The 23,381-nt window shown below is 35.6% G+C and overlaps 1 protein-coding gene across 5 annotated transcripts in view; it reads right to left on the minus strand.

Moving 5' to 3' along the window:
- CDH11 (cadherin 11) overlaps window positions 1-23,381 on the minus strand; it is a 79,987-nt gene that overhangs the window by 26,688 nt on the left and 29,918 nt on the right. For 2 of the 5 annotated variants that reach the window (XM_065661807.1, XM_065661808.1), the window contains one exon: window positions 13,353-13,483. The exons of 1 other annotated variant lie outside the window; for it this stretch is intronic. The gene's annotated coding sequence lies outside the window, so the exon portion shown is untranslated. Of the gene's footprint in view, window positions 1-1,620; window positions 1,757-13,352; window positions 13,484-17,064; window positions 17,153-23,381 lie in introns of those variants that run through there. 2 more of the 5 variants (XM_065661809.1, XM_065661810.1) reach the window with 2 other exon arrangements.

A 23,381-nucleotide genomic window follows, 5' to 3' on the forward strand; every position in this document is an offset into this window, starting at 1 on the left:
TGCAATGAGATTCCAATACTGCCTGTGTAAGTTGATCAGTCAAGGTATTCAGCACAGAGTAGAATCAGGGTCTTGACTCTCCACAGCGCATCAGTTCCATCCTCTTTGTGCAATCTTGCACTGAGATGGCCAATCACAGAGAATCAACCCACAGCACAGCATAGGGGAGAGGTGGCATTGTGGAGTTATCCCAGCTCTAATGGGCTATTCTAAAGTCAGTCTGCTCCACAAAACTTCACACACAAATTTGAATGACTGTTCATAGATGACTAATAGCCAAAAATAAAGAGCCAGCAAAGATTATTTTAATGACAAGATCAGTTGCGGAAGTGAAGTCTAGCCAATTTTAAATTTCTTTCATTATATTTATAGCAAAGATAATCCCAAACATTCATGATGACTTCCTGCGGGCTATTAAATGACCATATGCCAAATTATAATAGACTAAACAATTTTTCTGATTTCTGTAGGCCATAACTTCTGGATGATACATTGAAATAGCAATTGTTCTTAGGAATACACTTGGCAGAGAGCAGTCAAGAACACATTGTAGCAACATAATAATGGATGATTATGTTCTGAAATATTTTGCAAAAGTATCAAGTAAATATAGCGAACTCACATTCCAATTGAGACTGTAGCTGTAATTAGAATTAGCTGAAAAGATGAATGATTTATTTTACAATAATTTTATTGTCAGACAAGGACATGAATAGTTTTTTAACAGCTGAATAAATATTGGACCATATTAGTTCTGAAGTTAAAGATGTCTGAATTTTGGGCATAAGCATGGAGTGGTGGGTACAGATGGCTGATTCCCATGAAGGCAGGGAGGGACCTACTGTGGCTAGGCAATGCACCCAGCTTTGTAGGGACCTCTCCTCTGTGTGATCCAGCACAGTAAAGCTAACAAGAACTTGGGCATTTTCCAGTTTTGGGAAGGGCTGTTCTGAGCAGCCTCAGGGTTCATACTCCATGGTTTAACTTCAGTGGTTAGCTAACACTCTCTTTCTTCCCAGATACTGTAATCAGGGTCATGAAAAATGAGCAGTTCACATGGAAAGAAGGTAGGAAAAAGATTTCCAGATCAAATATCAGTAGAATCCTACTCAGCCCACACTGGTTAATCTCTAGGGCATATCATGAATTTAACTACTTTAGCAGTTTTTAATAAAATACATGTATTGAGGGATGTGGAATAGTTCCGTGTTTCATTACTCATGTGCATTGAGTATGTATGAATGTATGCATAGCACTGAGAATGCAGGAGTTCAGCCTGGCATGTATTTTTATCCTCTTGTAGATTGCTGTATTCAAATATCTGATGCCCAAGTATTTTCAAGAAATTTCTATGAATTAATATGAAAATATTTTGGAAGATACTAGTTCTTGCTGCAGAAAGCTATTCAGCCCTAGCAGTAAGTTTCACACATCTTCATAACTTAACATTTGGGTTTAGTTTGCAATTAAAAATTTAAATTAGTCAGGTTTTTAATTTTTATTTTTTCCCTGTTTAAGAAAACTTTGTTATCTTCCTTAACCCATTTCAAGGAAATGGTACATGAAAGTAAACAAATAACTGGTCCCCTTTGTTTATGAAAAAAAATAAAATAATAATACCAAGAATCAGGGTCTTGATTCTCCACAGCACTCCCTTCAGATATTGGAAAGCTGCTATGAGGTCTCCACACAGCCTTCTCCATCGTTTGCAAGATGTACTTTAAATGGAATGAACTGGACTGGAGAATGAGACAACATCAGCTTTTTAAACTTTCAGCTGCACCTCAGCAGTCAAGGGCTTTACGCATGTCTTTCCAGTAGGAAATAACCCCATTAGGAGATGGAGTTTTGCTTCCTCAAATGAACCCTTTTTCCAAGGGCAGCATTAGGTCATAGAGCTCTATTCACACATCAGCAGAGTTCATTCTCCAAGTACGAGGTCCATGGCCCTTACTCATCACATACAAAATAGGAAAATTAAAAAATAGGAAGATTAAAAACTGAAGAACTCCATACCCAACAAACTGATTTTATGAATATGACTAAACCCATGAGACTAGTCATATATATAATGTATCTACTGGGAACCAAGCATTAAAAGCCAATAAGCAGTAGTCTAATGTAAACCAAACCATTTTGTTTCAATGACAAGAGCTCTGATCTCTAATACAGGAAAACATTTTCATGATGCATATGTAACTGCTAAATTTCATTTTTCCCAATTCTAAAGCAGACCGCCAGCAATCAACTCCCTGTGAGCCCCCCTGAAACGCTGAATCTCTCATTGAAGCATATTTCAGTTCTTACTGGAGCGAACAGCAAATAACCCTCATCTGAATCCAAATGCAAATTGGTATAAAGCCTTTTGTGTCATTCACAAAACATAATTAGTCTTATAAGACAAAATATTTAGTCCAGAAAAGGAAGTTTTTCATATTTAAAGATACTTGGGAAAAAAAAAAATCTCATAGTTATTCCACTAAATAGTGAGAACCTCACACTCCCCCAGTTCCTATCCTGCTGTTTTGTGTGGGAGCACAATGCAATTAGAAAGGTTATAATCTGAGGCTGTAGTTCTGCAGAGCTAAGCGTATATATAACTTTGTATATGGTGTGCAAACAGCCAAGATTCTAGGAGTATTCTACTACAGAGGCATTCTAGGTCATGGCAAGATTTGTATGTACTAAATACATACATAAAATCATTACAGAACTAGCAATTTTCATCTTTAGCAATAATTCCCTTAAAAATGCTAAATTTTGTAGAATCCTATTCTGAGTTCTGTAGAAATCCTATGAAAGGAAGTCTTAATCCTTTGCACTTTAGGTTTTATAGCACTGTATTGGATTACTGAGAGGTTTAAAGCCAATAATCCCCAGCTGCTCTAAAGAATATTTCTTGAAATGAAGCCATATTTTGCTATAGCAGCTTTGAGACTCAGCATTAGGAAACCATAGACAAGACCATGAAATGATGGCTTTTTGAAAATAGAAGTCTTTTTGCATGAAAGAGGAGGAAAAATAACCTCCTGAGTAATATGACGTAACATATCCTTCAGTATCTAACTTTGAAATCATCATGGAAAGAAAGTATTTTCATTCAGGCTTTGATTTAATTTATACTCATCCAAGAAGAATGGAATTGCCACTTGGTGTACCACATGCAAAGCAATAGAAAGTAGGAAGAAAACTTAGTCCATTATGAAGTGAATGACAGAGAAATAAGCCTGAGAGAGTGATATTAAAAGGTCTGGGAAGTGAAAAATGGCTGTAAACAGTTTTACATTTACTTGCTGCCCCGGGGAGATCCACTTAAGATAAATGTGACAGAGGATGTCTGGTTTTAAGTATAAACTCTACAGGAAAACAACTAGCATAAGAAAGGTAGTCTTATTAAAGAACATGATGATTGATAGAGTCAATTGAAGTAATGACTAGGCTCTTGGTAGAGTTTATTTTAAATAGTAATTGTGTTCTTGTGCATCTCAGACAAACTGGGATTCTCTTAATTTCCTGTATACTCAAGAGCCAATATAGCTGCAGCCTATGTCCATGCTAGTTTCAAAATAGTTTGCTCTTATGTAAGTGGCCATAAACGATATACCAAGGAGGATACAAATGATAACTGAAGTCATCTTATGGCCAACTGCTAATGCTGTACTTACATGCTAAGCCAACCCTGAATATTTTTTTTTTCCTCTAAGAACTTATATTTATGAATGGCTAAGTAACACTTGCGTTGTTACTGATGGTCTTCCTAGTTTATGCCAAAAACGAGTCAGAAATACAGGATTATAGAGTGGTAACTGAAAACCTATCAAAAACTAATGACTACAGGCAAGCCTATTCTGCTACCAAACCTTAACAGAAAGAATTCCAATGACCAATCCATTTCTGTTCTTATCTAGAATTTCTTGCTGAAAGGCTGACAGCCTCCATGCAGCCAGAAATCTAAACTCAGTCTGTGGTATTGTACTTACAACTTCATTTCTAGAGGCCTCTTCAGCAGTGCTGCTGAAATGCCAACTATTGCAACATCTTGTGTGGTCTTTATAGGACCAATAGGTTTCTCTACAGAACATTTTTCCACTTTGAATATAATCCTACTAGACTGCTCGATTCCCTGGCCCTTTCAATTTGGTCTCCCTCTAGTAGGATATTTTCTGATAAAAGATTGCCACTTCAGAAGCACATGCAATACACCCTGACAGCAGTTTGTTTAAGTCTGGAGGCCATTGTGACTCTCATTTAGAGAGGTTCACATAATTAGATCCTCTGTAACACTTATCTTTATGAAACTTGACAAGTTAGAGAATTACTAAGAGTGTCTTTTTCAAATACATTTGCTAGAGAAAAAAAAGTGAGAGGTAAATTTCTAATCAAAGAGCCTTCTCCTTTTCTCAGTTTTCTTGGAGCTGCACAGGGAAGAGTTCAGATTCTTCAGCCATGCATGCACGTGCAAGGGTCTTTTTGATAGTTTGCTTAGCTGTTCCAGTGTAGTGCAAATTTCTTCCATAAAGAGCATAAAAGCCATTTTGCGATCTTCTGAGTGAAAAAATGAATCAATAATTAATTTTTGCATAGGCAGAGACTGTGAAGAGATCTATTTTGACTCAATATAATGAAATAACATCAGAATGTTCAAACACATTTCTAATACAGCACCAAAAGCTCTAATAAAGGAGACCATTGCTGTTTAACTACCTAATGGCAAGTTACAGCTGAAAGGACTGAGACTTCAAATTTAAATTATTATTTACAATCTATTAAATCACAAGATTATAATTCAAACAATATTTGCGTATCTTCTGAGATGTATTGTAGTAAAGAGTCACCATAGAATATTTAAATTTACCTTAAAAACCATGCAAACACTCACAAAGAAAATACCACCTTCCTTATATACAACTTTCCCTTTGGCTTCCTGTGCAGGCTGACCCGCTCTGAGCACAAATCAGAGGAACTATCTGTATTTTCAGTGTCCTAAAGCTATAAGGTTAAGATATAATGCCCAACATTATGATCCAAAATAAAAAATGCAACAAGAGGTGCAAAGGTGATTCAATTAGATGCTAAGCATATAAATAACACCAAAAGGACAGTCTTGACAACTTGCAATTAAAATTTGGTTTTCATGCAAATGATACATTTGCAAAAAAGGGCAAATGATTCAGTACATTTTTCATGAACATCATTCATTTTGAGTTAAACCTACATATCTCTAACTGATCCTATGAAACACTGATACATCCCAGAGATTATGGATTGACACTAATTCTGACCTTTAATTACAGATGATTGTGACAAAATATTTCTATTCTTCTCACAGAAGTCATTAACAACAGGAGGCTTAAGGCAGTTCCTTGCTGTAGTTGAAACCATGATATCAAGCACATGAGGCAAAACTTAAATAACTTGAACCTCTGGCTGCTCTTGCATAAAAGCCCTACTATTAGAAACTGATGTTCCACATGAAAGCTGGTCATGGGAAATTGGCATACATGGGCATTTATTTAAGTAGATTAGTGTTATTCATAGCTGAAGCATATACATATACTTAGATGTATTCCAGAAGTGCATTATATGTTTTGGAGACAGAAATTCCATTTGCCAACATTTCTCTGAAGCTAAGGGCAAGTCTTGACCTTAAAAGTGCAATATCAGGGCTTGTGGCATATATCTGCATCCTAGATCACCAATGTGCTTTTTAACCAACAGGACAGTAAAAGTACTTGACTGTGAATGAATGTGTGTCCAGTCAGGTAAAGTTTTATCTTCCAAATCAGTAACAGCCAGTTTTGTCCCTAATGAAGACCACTGAAGTGCAACTTTAAAATGAGCTTGTGAAAGAGGAAAACAAGCTGATAGAACTGCTGGACAGCACAATATTTGGATGAAACAATTTTAACATGAGAAAAGTACAGGAGGAAGTATTTATATTCATAGAAGAAAAAAAAAAGTCTGATAAAATCAATAAAAAGAATTAACATATGTGTATATATGTATACACACACACATATATATATAAACCCCTTAAATATACAGCACATTTTCTATCAAAATGTTCTTTTCAAAAAGTTGATAGGGTGTTATCACTATTTCAATCCAATCAATTTCCTTTGAAGTCTCCCATAGTGATAATTCAATAAATTGCTCTTGGAGTAATTATGTTTTTTTCTGGAAAAGGAACTATTAGAGTAAAGAAAGATGAGAGTCTGTCACCAAACATAATCTTTCTAAATACGTTGGTACATGTTACATTTATAGGAAGAAGGATGGAATACTTAGAAACTTTTGGACCTTTTTCAGTTTTGTGAAAGAATGTTGACTTCATATTTGAAGCAAGAAACAAACTAAAATGACCGCTGAGAACCTAGAGAAAAAAAATGGAAGTTGTGTCAATAGAAAGCTTTTAAAGACCATATGTGTCAATGGGAAGAGAGCTAGTGTGAACTAGAAGCCCAAGTTACTACATTAGAAGCAAGTAGCTGTTGAACAAGATGAAGGTGACTGAAAGCCCAAGACTAATGATCAAGTGTATTGTATCAAACGGCGTTTTCCATGCAGGCCCAAATACATCATGTTTCAAGAGCACGACGCTTTGGAGACCAGGTTACTGCAGTTCTATTAAGATAAGAAGGTTCTGTGTACGGCAATTCATCAGATCAAATACCTCTCATCTCTGTGAATTTTACTATCCTTTATAGACAGAAATGGGGCTTTCACAGTTTCAAGTAATTTTCAAATATGTGTTTCACCTGTACTTCTCCTCTTGCTTACAACTCAGGCTAAAATTGTCTGTTGCAGTTTTTTAAGTGTATCGTGAGTTTTATGTTTTTTCTCAGATTAAGTTCCAACTTTTCTAAAGATACCCCTATTATTTGTGGAAATTCACCATATACCTGCTAAGCAACATGTATCATCCACTGATGTAACCATCAGAACAGGCTGACATAACCCTCTACCTTGTTCTCTAGTCTAGTCTGGTATCTGAGACTTCACAGAATTTAAATGCAACACTGATGTTTGTTGGTTTTGTTCACATTACAAAGAATCTGTAGCTTTTAATTCAAAAGTCTATTCAAAACTCCAGTGGGTATGTTTTTCTTTGTGTATAATGCTGAACACTCCCGTCTTCCTTTTCTGTCTAAGTCTCTTTGGTAAATAATATAAGATTGCATAAGACTGACACATATGGATCAGTATTTGAATTTTGTGATGATGTTTTTACAATATCACATCCAAGGACTGTGATATAATGCTCTTCTACTAACCTCTTATTTTATGGCCACTTTGAAGGCCAAAAGCGAGTGTTTTCAACTCAAAAACTCAGAAGAGCTAGCAAAAAAAAAAAAAAAAATAAACTACTTGGTACCATTTGTACTATATCTACAATCAAAAATATCTTCCTGGAAATCCAGTGGACAGAGAGAATAAAGCACCAGACAGGCACCAGCTGGAGAAACTGGATCTGGGGATTCATCCAAGAACTGGGAACATTTTTCTGAACAGACAGACATATTACTGGTTCAAATGTAATGGCTGTCAGAGTAAACATTGCCTTAAAAAAACTTTTTTTTTTTTTTTTGAATCTGTACAAATTTTTGGGCCCCTTCTGATTTAAGCTTTAGTAAGTGAGCTTAGAATCATACTCAAAGAATGATAAATATAAACAGAAAGAACCCATTATGAAGGTCATAAGCATCCACTTATGCTATTAAGTTATTTGTAAACCCAACTGTATATAAACCCAACTATAATGTGACACAAACGATTATATAAGAATAAGATTGCTAATATGAACATTTACTAAGTGCCTATGTTACGGTTCATCAGGACTTCTTCTGGCCTGCCTGAGGTTTGGTTCTGGTTAGCTTTTTTGGCTGTAACAGGTTATCTACAGACCAGGTGACTACTGCCTAATTAATTTTGGCTTTTCGCTTAGCTTTGGATGACTGTGTGCTGTAATACATTACGTTTATTCGTGTATTTTTAATGGATAACAACAACTCACTATTCCATATAGAACAAACTATCTATGACTCTAAACAAAATTCAACATAGAGACAGGCAGGAGACAATATGAAGCAATTTGAAAGTCCAGGTAGAAGATGATATTGGAGACCCCAGGGCTGTAAACTGCTCACCAAGGTCAACTACCAGACACTGAAAAATACAACCTTGGAAGCTGCACAAAACTAGTTTTAGAGGTAACATAGAAAACAAAGGACAATATTGAATATATGTAGAAGACACCATTCACAGTAAAACTCAATGTAATGTGGAACTACAGAGCAGTGAAGAATGTGCAAGGTATGGAGATGTGAAGCATGTTGTCAAACTTAAAAATGACTCTAGGTGGATTGTAGAGTAAGAAGGAAGAACGAACCATCAGTCTATAGCTATGGGTGCAAGAGGTCTCCATTCCCATCCCTGCAAGAAGATACCTGCCTGAGGGGCAGCTGATGGTGAGTGTAGCACCAGGGAAAGGGTAGATAGTAGAAAGCTTATGTGTTTCATGTTTTACTGTACATAACTTGGATAAGAGCTCAGCTTGTATGAGCTCAGCACAGGTGAACTAATGATTTTTGGTTAGAGCGTTAAGACTTTACATTAACTACAATTTTGGCTTGTTCTTTTTGCCTAAATCAGTTCCACAAGCTGTAGCATAATAAACTAATGGAGACTTCAAGCAACCTAAGTTGAAACCTGGATACAACACACTTGTATCCAGTCACAGGCAAAGTGACTGTTCAGTCAGACAGAAGACAATGTTGTCAACCATGTGTGAGCTCCTAGAGTTTCAGCTTAAAGGAGTTAACAGCATGTGGGGAGCAAATCAAATCACTACAGACCTACAAGAAAAAAGGTTGTTCCATTTGAGAATGATGGTTCTTGAATCCACAACTACTGTATTATTCTGTTTATCCTGCAAGCAGCACAGTAGCAGAAGCCACTGGGTCACTAGCTTTACTGTGAAACAGCACAACATAGTCTTTGCTGAACTTTCCTTGCATTAAGTCATTGTGATTCACTGAAACTGTTTCCTGTGAAAGGGCTGTTCTCTCTTGTGTCTGACACAAGACGGAGAGAAGATGGAAGTGCCTTAGGACATGTAAATACAACAGAGCAATGAAGTCTGTAGTTAGTATCCAGTGTTGAACAGCTCATTAGTGAGTGCTGAAGGTTTGTGCAAACACATTTCCTTTAAAAATTAAAAGAAATTTTCTTCTCTCCAACATACTGCAACTCATACATGTTGCCTGCAGTGAAAACATGAAAACAGCTCAGAAGGTCAAGGGAGTCTTTTGGCTGGTAGGTTATTTTTTGCTTCAGTGCAATCTTGGTTCACAAAATATAGCTCATAGCATGAAACTAAGCCAAGATATCCAGGAGGCCTCTCTGAGACCAGACTTTTGTGATTACATAATCTGTTTTTCTATTTTGGGGGGAGAGAAGAGAGAATGAGAGGCCAAGTATCCAAGTTCTCTCATAGAAGTAGACATAAACCTGTAAAAGTACAGAACCATGACTTTTCAGTATTTTAGGCTGTTGTTTCTAAAAGAAGGCTGTGTTCATAAACAGAACCAGAGAATACCCTGGAGGGTCAGTCCTGTATTTGATTCCAAACATCATATTGGCTCAGACTTCCCCTTTTCTGGCCTCTCCTGTAAACCCCTTGAATTTACTAGAAGGTTGTGGCCACCAGCCAAAAATAATGGTTAATGCATCCCAGAGCACATATTCTTTGAAATATCTTCTGAGACAGAAATTTATAGTATTGCTATAATAAAACTCAGATTTCAACATTAAAGTCTGTGTACTTGCCATACATACCAGAATTATATAGAAAATTTGAACCACGAAACCCTGAGGAAACTGGGAAAAAATATGCAGTGACATCTAGCAAGAGGCCATTAGAACAACCTTAAGCAATAGATAAATCACATATGATGTTAGGCAGGTAGCAGCAATAGACCTAAAATAAATGCCACTGAATCGCAAATGTTTTATCTTTTGCACACTGAAGTATAGTGATATTACAATGGTCTAGAGCAGTTACCACCTTAGATAAGAAAAAATGGGACTGAGTCCTGACACTGCCCTCTCTTTGGCACTCCATGCCTCTGCCCAGCTCTGAGAAGGTTAGTTTTTTGCTTTGACATAGTGGTTCACTGTGTACCATTCTATTCTTTTATATTTGGCTTGTTATTATGCATTAAAAGGTTATTAAAAGTTATTTCCATCCCAAAAGAGTACATATTAATCTTCTGCAGGAATTGTAAAGTATTGCTTTTACAGACTAGAAACTGTAAAGCCTTTTCCTTTAAAGGAACAGAAGTATAGACTTTGCTTAAAACCTTGGAACAAGCCTTCATTTACAAGACAAGGGAATTATTTTTATTCCACTACATGAATTCAGTGAGCTGCCACAGTCCAGTCATAATCTGTTATTGTTTCCCTGCAACCTTGTACTATTAATTTTTCTTTTTAATGAACTGTCCAGTCTAGTTTAGCTGTGGGAGTTATGATGGAGCTACGGTATAAATGGTTTATGTCATGCCTCTGTCAAAAGGCTTTTCCCTGCAGCACTAGAATGTAATTGAAAAGCCATTTTAAAATAAAGTAACTAAATGGTTGCAAATGCAGGTTGTCAGGAATAAAATGGGAATATCCTTTGCATTACATTAGATTTTAGCAGTCATATCTTGTGTGACTTTATTACTGTTTATAAAGATTAGTAAAGTAACATAAATTGCATACGTTAGCATGCTTGAATTAGCAAGTATTCCTGAAAGACACTGAAGACATTTTTAAGAAGTTTTTCTTCAAAGGTGACTTTCAATTACATAATTGGTTTGGTTAAATACCTTTAAAGTATTAAATACACTAAATTTTGCTTTATTTTATAACATACAGAATGTATGAGATAGCAAACTAGCTTCTGAGTTTTTGTTCCATATGAAACCTTGAATGGCTGAGTTCACCGTAATCTTTTTATATACAATATATACATTCAAAACACACAATGGATTATGTTTTAACATAAAATTATTTCTAATTCTGGTCTTAGAACCTATATAAACATCTGCTTGTACAGAAGCAAAGTGAGAAGTGTAACATGGGATAAAGCAAGACACTGAACTTGTAGCACTTTGCTATTTAGATAGGTAGGCCTCATTAAATGTGCTAGCACTGTAAGACATAACCTCTTAATGAATCTACTGGCCATTCTCCAGTGACTGGGTAGCCAAGCCCGTGTTACAGCTCCATACGAGCTCAGTAGTACCTTTCTGTCTGCCCTGTTCTTTGTTCCATTAACAATAGTTAAACATGAATATTTTACCTTCTCAGTTGTTTAATAATCTAGATATTATAACACAAAATTTGCATTCCTGCACAGGCACAGCTATGAGCAATTTAAGAAAAAATACTTCAAAAGAAGAGAAGAAAATTTAAGAAGTACATGTAAAGCCTATAGAAGCAGGATGCCCAGGTTTACATGATAATCAACAAAAGCGGTTCTTGTTCCTCCTCTTTTACAGGGAGGTAGTTCACACACCAAGCAGTATCTCACAGTCACTCTGCAGGAAGCTTTCTTTCAGAAATTATCTGCTTGAACTCTGAAATGTAAAAAAGTCTCCGAAAATAGACACAACAGTTTCTCAGATAAGACATGAAAAAAACTTCAATAAGTACCCAGTTTGTAAATTCACTTATCTCATATACTAGTGAGAGCAATGGTCCTTTAAGTTTTCTTTTAATATTATTCTTCGAAGTTCTTTAATTTGTAAAAATTTAATCTACTAGGAAGTGTAGCTTTGAAGTCAAGAATAAGACTAGAAAGAGGCCTGAACTAAACCTTGAACTGAGATATAAGAAAATGACAGAAGAGGTAAACTGAAACAGTGGTGGGAAAATTCACGTACCACTTCATGGAGGGGAGACTCAGAGAAACTGAATGTGCTAACTAATTTAAGATATTTTTGCTATGTCTTCCTGAGACCCATATATGAATTTGAAACCTAGTCAGGAAGTCTTCAGTTAGACCAAACTCACTTTAATTTCATTCACTTGAAAAGTTGTATCCGAACAAGAATTGAGCATTGTTTGCAAATTTGGCTGTTGTATTTAGACAGGATAAGAATCTCACCTGCTGAGCTACAGCTCTTCCTCAGAAGGAAAGGAACTTACACATTTCCACCTAAATTAAATTGAATGCTATTGATGTCACTGTCAAATACACTCTGTTTCAACCTGATACTAATAGCTGCAATCTACCTTAACAAGTCAGTGCATACCACAAACATATATCTTATATAGCTGCTCACAAGGAAGTTTGAAGTATACAGCCCATTTGGTTGCCAGAAATAAGATCATCATCATTCAAGGACATTTACACAGAAATGAAGCATCTGCCAAACAGAACTTGACTGCACTGAATAAAAAAAATGTGGATGAATCAGCTAGACAAAGAGTTTTGATATCCTGGCTTTGTACTCTTTATCCAGATGATTCAGGTGGGATCATGCCTTTGATTCTGTAAAAATGACAGTATTTACATATTTATTATCTACTACCTTTAATCTGTTTCTCTATTATTTTTTTAAAAAAGCATGGAAACTCCTTGAAGTGTACAATTCTTACTTCTGTGGAATCACTGGTTTCAGTGATAGCACAAGTGAAAGCCACAGATGATATGAAAAATTAAAGGCATCAGAGCAGCAGATACGACTATTTTTAGGTCCAGATTTTCCCATAGTTTTCTTTTTCCGAACTTTCCACAGCCACCTTCTCTAAAGTGTAAGGGTCACCACTAAAATATTTTTCTAACCCAAGTCTGAGTAGTTATATTAAGCTTAGTGGTATTGTACAAAATACCGGAGAAATAAACCAAATATGGAATTAATCACTTATTCCTGTAGGCCTAGAATAAGGAAAGTATGAATCCATTTGACTTGCTAAAACCAAGTTGGAAAACTAAATATTAGAAAACTCCTTACATTTCTCTTCCTCAGTACTATACTGCTGTGAGTTTTCAAGAGGTTCTCTGCTGTTTTAAGCAAGAAATTAAACAAATGGATCCATAAATATGTACCGTGTCAAACCGTGCTTTACTGTCATAGCAGGATGGTCAGTGTCCTGCAGCATCAGTTCTCCTAAGTGACAATCAAGAACAATGGATAAACTCTACATTGCATGAGAAAAAGCGGCAGACAGCACACAAAAGGCAAGTCATTGAAGAAATATTCCATATATTATACAAATATTGCAGACGCCTTAGAAACAAAAGCCTAGCTGTTCATATCTGACATCACTCAGAAGATCACACACTTTGATGTACTACCTACCTTCACCCACTGGAAACTTGTTGCCAATTTATGTAGCATATTCCACACATTTGAAATGCCACTTAATGAAACTGTGACGACAATGCAGATGTAAGCTTTCTGCTGCCACTCATCCAGTACTTCAGTTCTGGCTACAACAAATAAAAAAGTGCATTTGAAATCCAATGCAATATTGGCACCATAACAAAACTAAAGTCTAGCCTATAAACTACCACAGTAGCCTAAAAAGCATTTGAAGACTAGCAAAACACTCAGTGTGATCTATTATTATATACTGAGGCAGACACTATATTTCTGATGTTCATTGATACATTGATAAAGTCCTAAATGGGTACTACATGAATTTTAGGACTAATATTCATTCTAGCCTAGGAAATCAGACTAGATTACTCAGTACTTAAAATTTTTTTAATTGAGAATTTACAGGAAGAATTATTGCAAAATAGCTTCTGTCATTTGGGTTGATACACACAAACAAGTAATGTTTTTCAGTATTTAATTGTTAAAGATATTTCATTTATATCAATCCTCCATTTTATACTCACTTTTCACCCCCATTAAAGCAACCAAATCACAAAGAAGATATTTCAGCAGCACAACCCAAATTTCAAGGTTGCTAGCAAAAGCATTGAGGAGAAATTAATAGACATTCACTGAATATTACATATCCAATATTGCAGTATTGCACAAATATATTTCGCACTCCATCAAAGGAAGAAATAATGTCACATGGCTTCTATTGCCAGTTGTGACTGTAGGTACATTGACTCATGTTTTTTTAAAAATCTGTGATAAACGTTCAATAAAAAACACATTCCTAGAAAGCAAATTTTGCTGAGGTGAGCTCTCTCAAGTGAGGTACATTCTGTATGATGACCCAGTCAGCAACATATAAAGCATTTGGTTTATAAAAATACTGTATACGTTCAATGTATTTATGCAATGTGCTATGAAATACATATGGCATTTTAAAATATTCTCTTTTTGCATGCAGTCTTCTATCCCAGAGGACTCTTTTGAACTAATTCAAAATTAATATGAATGAATGAAAAGAAAGACTAAAACTGAATAAACTTTCTAATTTTGACAATTTGTTCGGTATCTTTACAGATAACGTCTTTACAGATGACTTTGTAGCTCAAGATTAATTTTTGCCCGACATTTGAAGTTGCTTAAATAAGTATTTCTCAAAATCTCCTCCTACACGTCCCTGTTGTCTAATTTTTTTTGATCTCTGTTTTGCTTTTAGGAGCAGCAAATAGTTAATTGATACTATGAGTCCTCAATCTAACCCGCTTCACTTTTAAGCTTTTTCCTGCACATATACCTACTAGCAGTGAAGTGCCCATGCGCATAAAAATTTAACTGTCAAGGCTCCATTTTCCAGTTACACTGCATTTAAACAGACATCAGAGATTACAAATCAATATTTTTTTCACCACTAATCACTATTTGAAGCAAGTAAATCTTCGTGTTATCATCAAGCAAGGAGAAACTCCTCCAGATATAAATTTTCAAGAAAAACATAATTCAAGACTGATGAATGACTTCCATCATTGCAGCACAAGAAATAGTTCAGTTGATGAATTGATATGGGGGTATCAGACACTAGTTTTACACATATCACCTTTTTTATTTTCTTATTTTCTGCTGCAGCTAAATATAGCTTCAATAGTAAGGATTTACTTACTCTATAACATTTACAAAATGCAAAAAAGCCAAAAGAAAAACAACTGCTCTATTTGCAGAGGGCTATTTCAAAGTCCAATTATAATCACAAGAAAACTAAGAAAAAAAATAAAAAAAAAAAAAATACATTAAACAGTTTTCCAATGTTCCAAATAGATTTGACACAGTGACATTTTACATCAAATCTCCTAACAAGATTTTTTTTATTTTTTTAAATAAGCTGTGGCTTCAGAGTCGGTTTATACAAAGTGACAACTAGAACAATTTTGAAATGTTGCTAGTTAGAGGGGCAAAAAACCCAACCCAAACCCATTGTCACTATGGTAATTATTTCACAATGCCTGATGTTAAATGGGCAGTCCTGTGGCCTAAGAAGCAGCTGAATCCTGCATTGTCCTTGCATGATAAAAAGATTTGAAAGTCTGAAAAGCAGAGGAACGGAATCTCACAGCTTCTTAGACTTCGCTCTGAAAGGGCCATTGTAACATCATCATAAATCCTGGGCTCCCCAGGCACTTGACAACTAAAGCAGTGGACAATAGAATTCTTGTGTTGAACAAAACACTCCTTGTCTGCCAAAGGGTTTATCTGCTTCATTTACAAATGTCTTTCATTGTACCAAAATAATTCCCTATTAGAAAAACTATTAGGAACAGCACTAAATAAATATTCACAGCTTTGTGGTCTGTTTGGCAAAATGAATAAACTAATACAATCAAGAAGCATGCAAAATATGAGATTTAAATCAAGGACACCCAAAACAACCCCAAACCGCTCTTTTCCTCTCTATTTTCCCCCTTCTTTATTGCATGGAATTACTCTGAATACACATTTGTGTCTATAAAAAAGATCTAGGTATATTACACTCACTAAAAAAAAGATTCAAAGTATTAGAAAACTTCAAAGATCTCAGATCTGAGCAAAATTGCACCCAGTGTCTTTTTAAAGTTAAATATTTCCAGAAGAGCAATTACAGAAATAAACTTGGGAAAAATCTGAGAGTTTAATGAAATAGAGACAAAATACTTACAGTCATAAAAGGATTTAAACTGTGGATTTATAGCTACACACTTAGCTCCCTGTTAGTGAGAGGCACTAGGGATCAGTTTCTGAAATGAAGCAGTTCCAGATTACTGCAACTTTTTCAATCCCCCAAAAAATTCTAGCAGCTATCACAGAAATGAAAGAGACCAAAATATTCCAAATATATATATATATACATGCAACTTCAAAAAGCATTTCTAACATAGTCAGAATTCCATTTTATAAGGTTTCCAAATAAACAGTTATTTGCTTACAATTTACTAGAAAAGTGCTTATGGAAATACAATTTACACCGTACACAATTACTAAGGAAAAACATTATTAACCTAAAGTATGGCTCAAATAAACTGTACTGACCATATTCAAAGTGCCAGAGTAATCTGTATGGCTGAATTAAAACCTGAAGAAGTTGAAACTCCTTGACTGAATTATTGATCATCAATTACTTATTCAAATCCAATATGGAAACAATGTTTTTACACAGCCCTGCCAAATAGGCTGAGTGGCTGAATAGCTTTTTTTCCCTGTGTCTAATCACTACAAGCCTATAAAACATAGAGGTATTTCTAACCTGCATATTAAACAGCTATTCAAGTGGGAAAATTAAATATTCAGAATGTACATAATAACCAATAAGAATACTGTTAAAATATTAAAAAAAAAAAAAAGTCTAACAACATTTAAAATAAAAATAGAAGTATAAGATTCAAGCTCATAATCACAAAACAGAATCTGTGATTTAGAAATATGTGGGCTTTCCTTGGTTTCCACACTGAATTTGTAGTCTGACCCTGCCACATACCGCTTAACCTTTGAACCATTTCTAAAGGGAACGAAGGCACACTATAAAACATTTCACCTATGAAAAATGTACTAGTCAGTATAAAAATCAGAGGAGAGAGACCTCAATTCAACTTCCCACAAGCCAGCTGAGTATCTCTACTGTTTGGATGCAGAGCTTCATCATTTTTTCTCTCACCTTCTCTCCTCGGTGAATAATTAACTGTTCAAGTCAAGTAACATGAATCCATACATGCAGTAACCATCCTAGAATAATGCAGGTGGGAAGGGACCTCTGGAGGACATCTGGTCCAACTTCACCACCTAAAGCAGCACCAAGATCAGTTACTTTAGGTTATTAAGGCTGTCACTTCATTAATGTTAATAGCTGAAATTAGCAGTATGACCAAGGTCACTGTATGGACATGAACACTTCAAGGGCTTACCATCTTATGCTGAAATATAGTCACATGAAAAGTAATACAACAAAACAAAGAGCAAGAATTGCATTAGAAAGAATGCAATTATATCTGCCTTATAAATACATAAGCGCGCAATTACAGGGACTGTTGGCAGGTCAGGGCCAATGACTTTGATACCTGACCTCATTTCTGAGTCAGGAGACATTTGAAATGCTCTGTATATGCTCCTGAGCACCTAGAACACCTTCAGCATATTTAAGGTGTACCTCTAGTTGAGCAGCAGTGATGTAGCACACATTTCCTGTTACTGGCTTCCTCCACCGTGATAGTTCAGCTTGTTTTTATTACCACCTGGTTCTGAGGTAGGAAAGTGTTAAAAAGTGTCCTACAGCACAGAGTTAAGTCCTGGAGGAGCTAAGTTTACAACCTGTGATTTGCATAAGGCTATCATAAAAGAAGCTTGAAACCAATTTTGAACCACGCAGTTGTACCATCCTGTACCTTCCTGCAGAAGGAAAGAAGGACCTTTCCACACAGGAGGGTAGCTTGTGGAAGGCAGGACATGCAAGAAAGTCAGGACACACAACAAAAGGACAAAACCTAAGAGAGCTGCAGAGGTTTCACACAAATAAGGTTCTTTTCAAAGCAGGTAAACAGCCTCTTTCTCTTATGAACTATTCCGATTTTACATTATACGTTCTACAAAATTATTTTCCCTTGGTATTCCCATACCTTCACAATGCTGTTGAGTGCTGACTAACATTCAGCAAGTTGCAAATGGCACAAGCAGGGAATTGGTGAGATTGACTTCTTATAAATCCTTTGTGTTGAAAAGTAGTTGACTGTCCTGAATACTAATCTGCTAGACATGGAAAGACATGAACGGTGGCAGAAATCAACAAACTAAAAACCAGAATAGCTGTATGTTATCACAAGGGACAAAAATACATTTTAAGGCTTTTCAGAATATTAACAGACTGCAGACTAATGACAAAATCTCATCTGTTCAAGGCCAAATTAAATAGCAGTAAGAAAAAAGGTTCATGTAAGTAAGAAAAAGGTTCATTTGTTCACAATGAACAAATTAGCTCCACTTAAAAAAGCTATTTACAGATCACATGAGCGCTCCAGCTCTGCACACAAAAACAATATGATATGACTTTATCAGTTTTTTTTCTTGCTTTTGGGTCACAAGTGCCTGGAGGTAAATGATAGACGCTTGAGGATAAAGTCTGTACTAATTAGCTTCATACTGCTTCAGTCCCATCCTATCCAGGTACCAAGAATACAAGTGGATTGGGTGGCCTGAAGGCAGGTATGTTCTGTCATTTTAAATATCATAAATCAAGCCTTCCAATGTTTCCACCTTCCCTGAGTTTCTTCTAAAAAGTAAATTTGGAAGAACAGGATCCACATCAAGTAGATACATACTTTTTATACATACATGCATATACAGCTACATATGCATGTAAATAAATCTTAATAAAACACTTTATATAACCTTACCATGAATAAAAAAATATTCCTGTGTACTACACTGCACATAATTTGAATTCCCTGCATCTGGAAAATGTCTTAATTTGTCCTCTAAAAACTTGACTTTTTATATTTGCTGTTTAACACATAAACTTATGTTCTTGAGCCACCACCAGTAAAATCTGCATATATATTCTCTCTTGGAAAAACATATTAGACATACAAAGCATTTAAAATCAGTTACTACCATTGCAAGAGGCACACAGAATTACTCCAGAGCCCTCTAAGCCATCCTGGAACTCAGCTTCCACTGGCAGCAGATGACAGAGACTGCTAGAGTGGGATCTTGCAGATATTTTTTTCTTGCTTGTTTTCTCCCTTTGCCATTTTCATATTTATATTCGTGCATTATTTTCTTCCACTAAACACAAATGGATAGATCCTTCCTCTGGAGGAAAACTATATCAAAGACTGTCTTCACTAGCATTTGGAACTCTATTTATCTTATCTCTGCTGCCAATTTCAGTAGGTTGCTCTCTATTTCTTTCCTCTGGCTTTCTTCAGCTCTCTTTTATCAATCTCTTCCAGTGACCTGAAAAAAAAAAACTAAAAATTGAGAGCCACTGAAGTATATGCTGAATGCCCCCATTAGTCAAGCTGTAGGGGACACACAGAAGTGGAAAAAAGAAATAAAAATCAACTAGTCTTTCAAAAAAGTCTTTATATAAATGTTCTACAAAATCATCCTGCTGGTTCCAGGTCCACTAGATACACCCAAGAAAGAATAATTCTGGGACATCAGAGATACCATTAAGGAGAATAGCACAGAATTCTTCCAGGACACTCAAGGGAGACAGAGTTCTTTGGTCTTACAGATATTTTTTTCCTACACCTTCTCCCTTTTATTAATAAATAAAGAAAAGAGGATGTGTTAAGAGTCACCACAGAGATCTGACATTTCTGAATTTCTGTGTGCCTCATTCAACGCACTGAATATCTCTGTCAGCCTGGGAAAGAGACATGATTCATTATGGGAAACCTATTGCAAACCCAGCAAAATACCTTCAAACATTTTTAAAGTTCTTTTTTTTTTTTTTTTAAGTTTAATTCAGTTTTATTTCTGGACTGAATACACCTTTTTCTCTATTCCACCCCATCCTCCTCCCAAACTCCCGTAGGTCATAGCTTGTCTAGATGTAGGGAGAGTGAAAGGAAGGGAAAATAGACAGTAAGCTCATATTACATCAACCAAAAGGATTCAGTCTCTGTCTTTTCCTCTTTTGTGTTTTCTCAAAAGACATTTCACAGTTGGCTTCTCAATCAAGGACAAGGCAATGTCAAACACATTTGTTTGTCCATTAAACAGTCTTCAAGTGTTGACAAAGGGAAACTTAAAAATTAAATGCAGACAAGCTAAACATTACTGATTCCAAATCTAAGCCTCTTTCAAAGATACATTTCGGTTTTGAGGACTCAGCAATACTGACCAACTGATGTTCTGACACTATCCTCAACTATATAATTTTTAAGAAATGGCAATTAAAGATACAGAAAAATATCAGTGACTGATAGAACTTGGGAGTTGTGACAGAACTTGGAAGATGTACAAGAACTAAGAGTGTTTCATGATGCCTGGTGTGAAGTTTCTACTCTAACTTTTCAGAATTTCAGCAATGTTTATAGCAAGGATGATATAATTTCCCACCACCTATAATTTCAGGGTATTCCACTCCAGAAATTATAATGTACTTTTCATGGACTTATTTTGCTATTTGGTAACATCCCCACCTATCTTTTCTTGATATCTGAAACATAAACACAGATATGTATTTCAGCTGCATCATATAATGAAGTGCTTGTAACAGTGAAGTTCACAGCCAAAATTAAGCAGAATATTTGACAATTTTAATATTTAACATTTGTCTGCTATTCACTATGCCTCCCAAATACCAACGAGACTTTAATTTTCTGTAGTGTAATTATTGTAAGCCATGAGCAAGTGCATTAAGAGGTTTCTTCAAAACAATGATTGTGAAATAGAAACATGCATAACCAAATAACAACAGAGCAAGTGCTCTGCATATTCAGGAGAAATTGCATAATTAGGAAAGAATTCCTACTGACATCAATGGGAGTTTTGCCTCATGTAGATAGTCTTAGGTGTAATTAAGGCATTTCTTTAAATAACAATAAATCAGCTCCAGAGTGCTAAAAAACCCCAAACAACAACAACAACAAATAAACAAACAACCCTCCCCCTATTGATTGAAACTTGAGGACCTGTATGCACGATATTAAATTATTTCAGAAATGCAGCTACTCTCTAAGTTTCACTTACTTTCTTCTGGGTCTCAGCCAGGAGTGCCCAGTGTTAACATACATAGACAAAAAGGACGACTGCATGTGGAAATAGCCTAATGCCTAATAAAAAGCAGAGATAACTTCATAATAATGAAAGAAGTCTCTTTGCCATCTGTACAGACACGTGACTTTCCAGCAAATGAATAGAAAGGTCTATTTGCTAAAAGCTTATCTAAAGCTGTATAAATGTAATCATTTTTATACAGCAGTAACTCTCTTCTTTTTCAACTGAACTAGACAGGGATGGAATATTACAGGCCATAACTTAAGACTCCTTGGTGGCCTTGGGCCTTTGTTGGGAGTATCTACACAGTATATTGCTGGCAGATGTGAGCTTTTACTGCCCAAGTTCCAAGCTGAGTTGAAGCTGAATAAATGTGGTTAGCACAGCACACTGTGCCCAACCCACCAAATCCTACTGTGAGCCAAGGCATATGAGCTTGTGATCAGACCTGCTAATTCAGATTTGGCACTGTGATAAACATGTTTGTGTAGCTCTGGTGGGCTGAGATTCCATCTGCCAGCAATAGACTTTGTCGACATGCCCTCTGCTCCTCAGCTCCATCACTAAAATGGAGATAATAATTAACACCTATATCTGAAAATGGTATTGTGAAGGTAAGATAATTTAATCTAACAATGAATGTTAAGATGCTCTAAAACTAGACTCATATAGCCATATAATTACTACTTAAGGGAGTAAACCTTTTTGCATATTTATGCTGTGGAACTGAGCCAAAATAAGGCTCTATACATATTTTATGTTCAATTTGGTGAGCTCTCCATTTGGATAATACAAATAGATGCTCATATCTTTGGTATTATCTTCAGGTTCGTAAGGCTTATGAGTATTGGCAACTCAATTTATCTAAACAAACCTCTTATTTTCAGAAAGTGTTGACGTAAGTGAGTTGTATATGGAAACAAGTCACCTAATAATTTCACCTAAGAGTGTGGACGACTTTGCTTAAACACCTTGCTCATTCTGCAGTCAGTACTCACAACAACTGTAAATTATAATGTAGTCCTTTTTAACAGACAGCATTCTACATGCTAAATTATGGCTGAACACTTCAGAAAATTCATGTGAGAAGTTTCAAATGGCAATAATATGCTTCCCCACTCCTTTTTTAAAAAGAAATCTAATTACTCATGCTGTCAATCTCACAAAAATTATTCATTGTTTTTACATTACTATTTATTTATTACTGTAACCGTAGTGCACAAAGTAAGACAGAGGATAAGAAATAAACCACAGAAACTCCATAAATGTTGAATTATAAAATTTTTCCTTTTATATTTTGCATTTTATTCTTCATGGCACAGAAACTTTCCCAACCACTTTTGAGAAAATAAACCTCAACAATCCCCCACATCAAGAAAGCATAATTTTATGAGTGGATACATAAATTATCTTCTAAAATTCTTTGTGAAGAAATATCTTGTGGTATCGAGAAATACACAACGTTGTAACTCAAAAGGTCAAGATTTTATGGTTTAAAACATCTTACATCCATGAATATGGTACAATAGACAAACAAAAATGACCAAAAGTTTCAAGTTTCAGAGCAAAATCCTGTGTGCAAACAGATAAATTTAGATGACAACAGGGAAGCCCACACATCTGTATATCATCAGGGCAAAACACCCTTTCAAAATGCACAGTAAGATTCCCACACACATGCTTGTACTGGAGCACTGTGTAACTGAGGCAAGACACAGTCACATGCGCTCTCCTGTTGTATACAATAATCCTCCAATTTACCCATGCTTGCATGGTGCAGGCATGGTCTCTGGAAACACATAAACCTGCAAAACCGTACTTTATGCTACACAGATGTTAATAATCACCTTAGAAACAGGAAGCTGCATATTATCAGAAATATGAAAGACAGTTGAAAGTGGAGCTGTTGAGCTGTACTTTTTCCCTATAGTTTCCAGTACTAAAGTTACCTCATTCCAGCAGAGAAATATTTCAATTAATTAAAAATAGCAATTGCAGGGAAGGATACTTACAGGGAAGAAAAAAATAATCCAAAGCATCAAAGAGCTTTAGGAGCATAAGTTCTTTTGGAAATCTTAATTTCTTACATGATTAAATCACACAGACTTTGAAAACTCTTGTGATCCTATGCAACTTCCCTCATAATGGTGAACTCAAAGTGTAATAAACCTACAAGTGCAACAAAACTTAAGTGGAACATTCCACTACTTTTCAGAAAATGTAATTTATTTTAATTTCCAAAATCAGAGCCAG

This window comes from Lathamus discolor, chromosome Z (assembly GCF_037157495.1).
Source record: "Lathamus discolor isolate bLatDis1 chromosome Z, bLatDis1.hap1, whole genome shotgun sequence".
NCBI classification, from domain to species: Eukaryota; Metazoa; Chordata; class Aves; order Psittaciformes; family Psittacidae; genus Lathamus; species Lathamus discolor.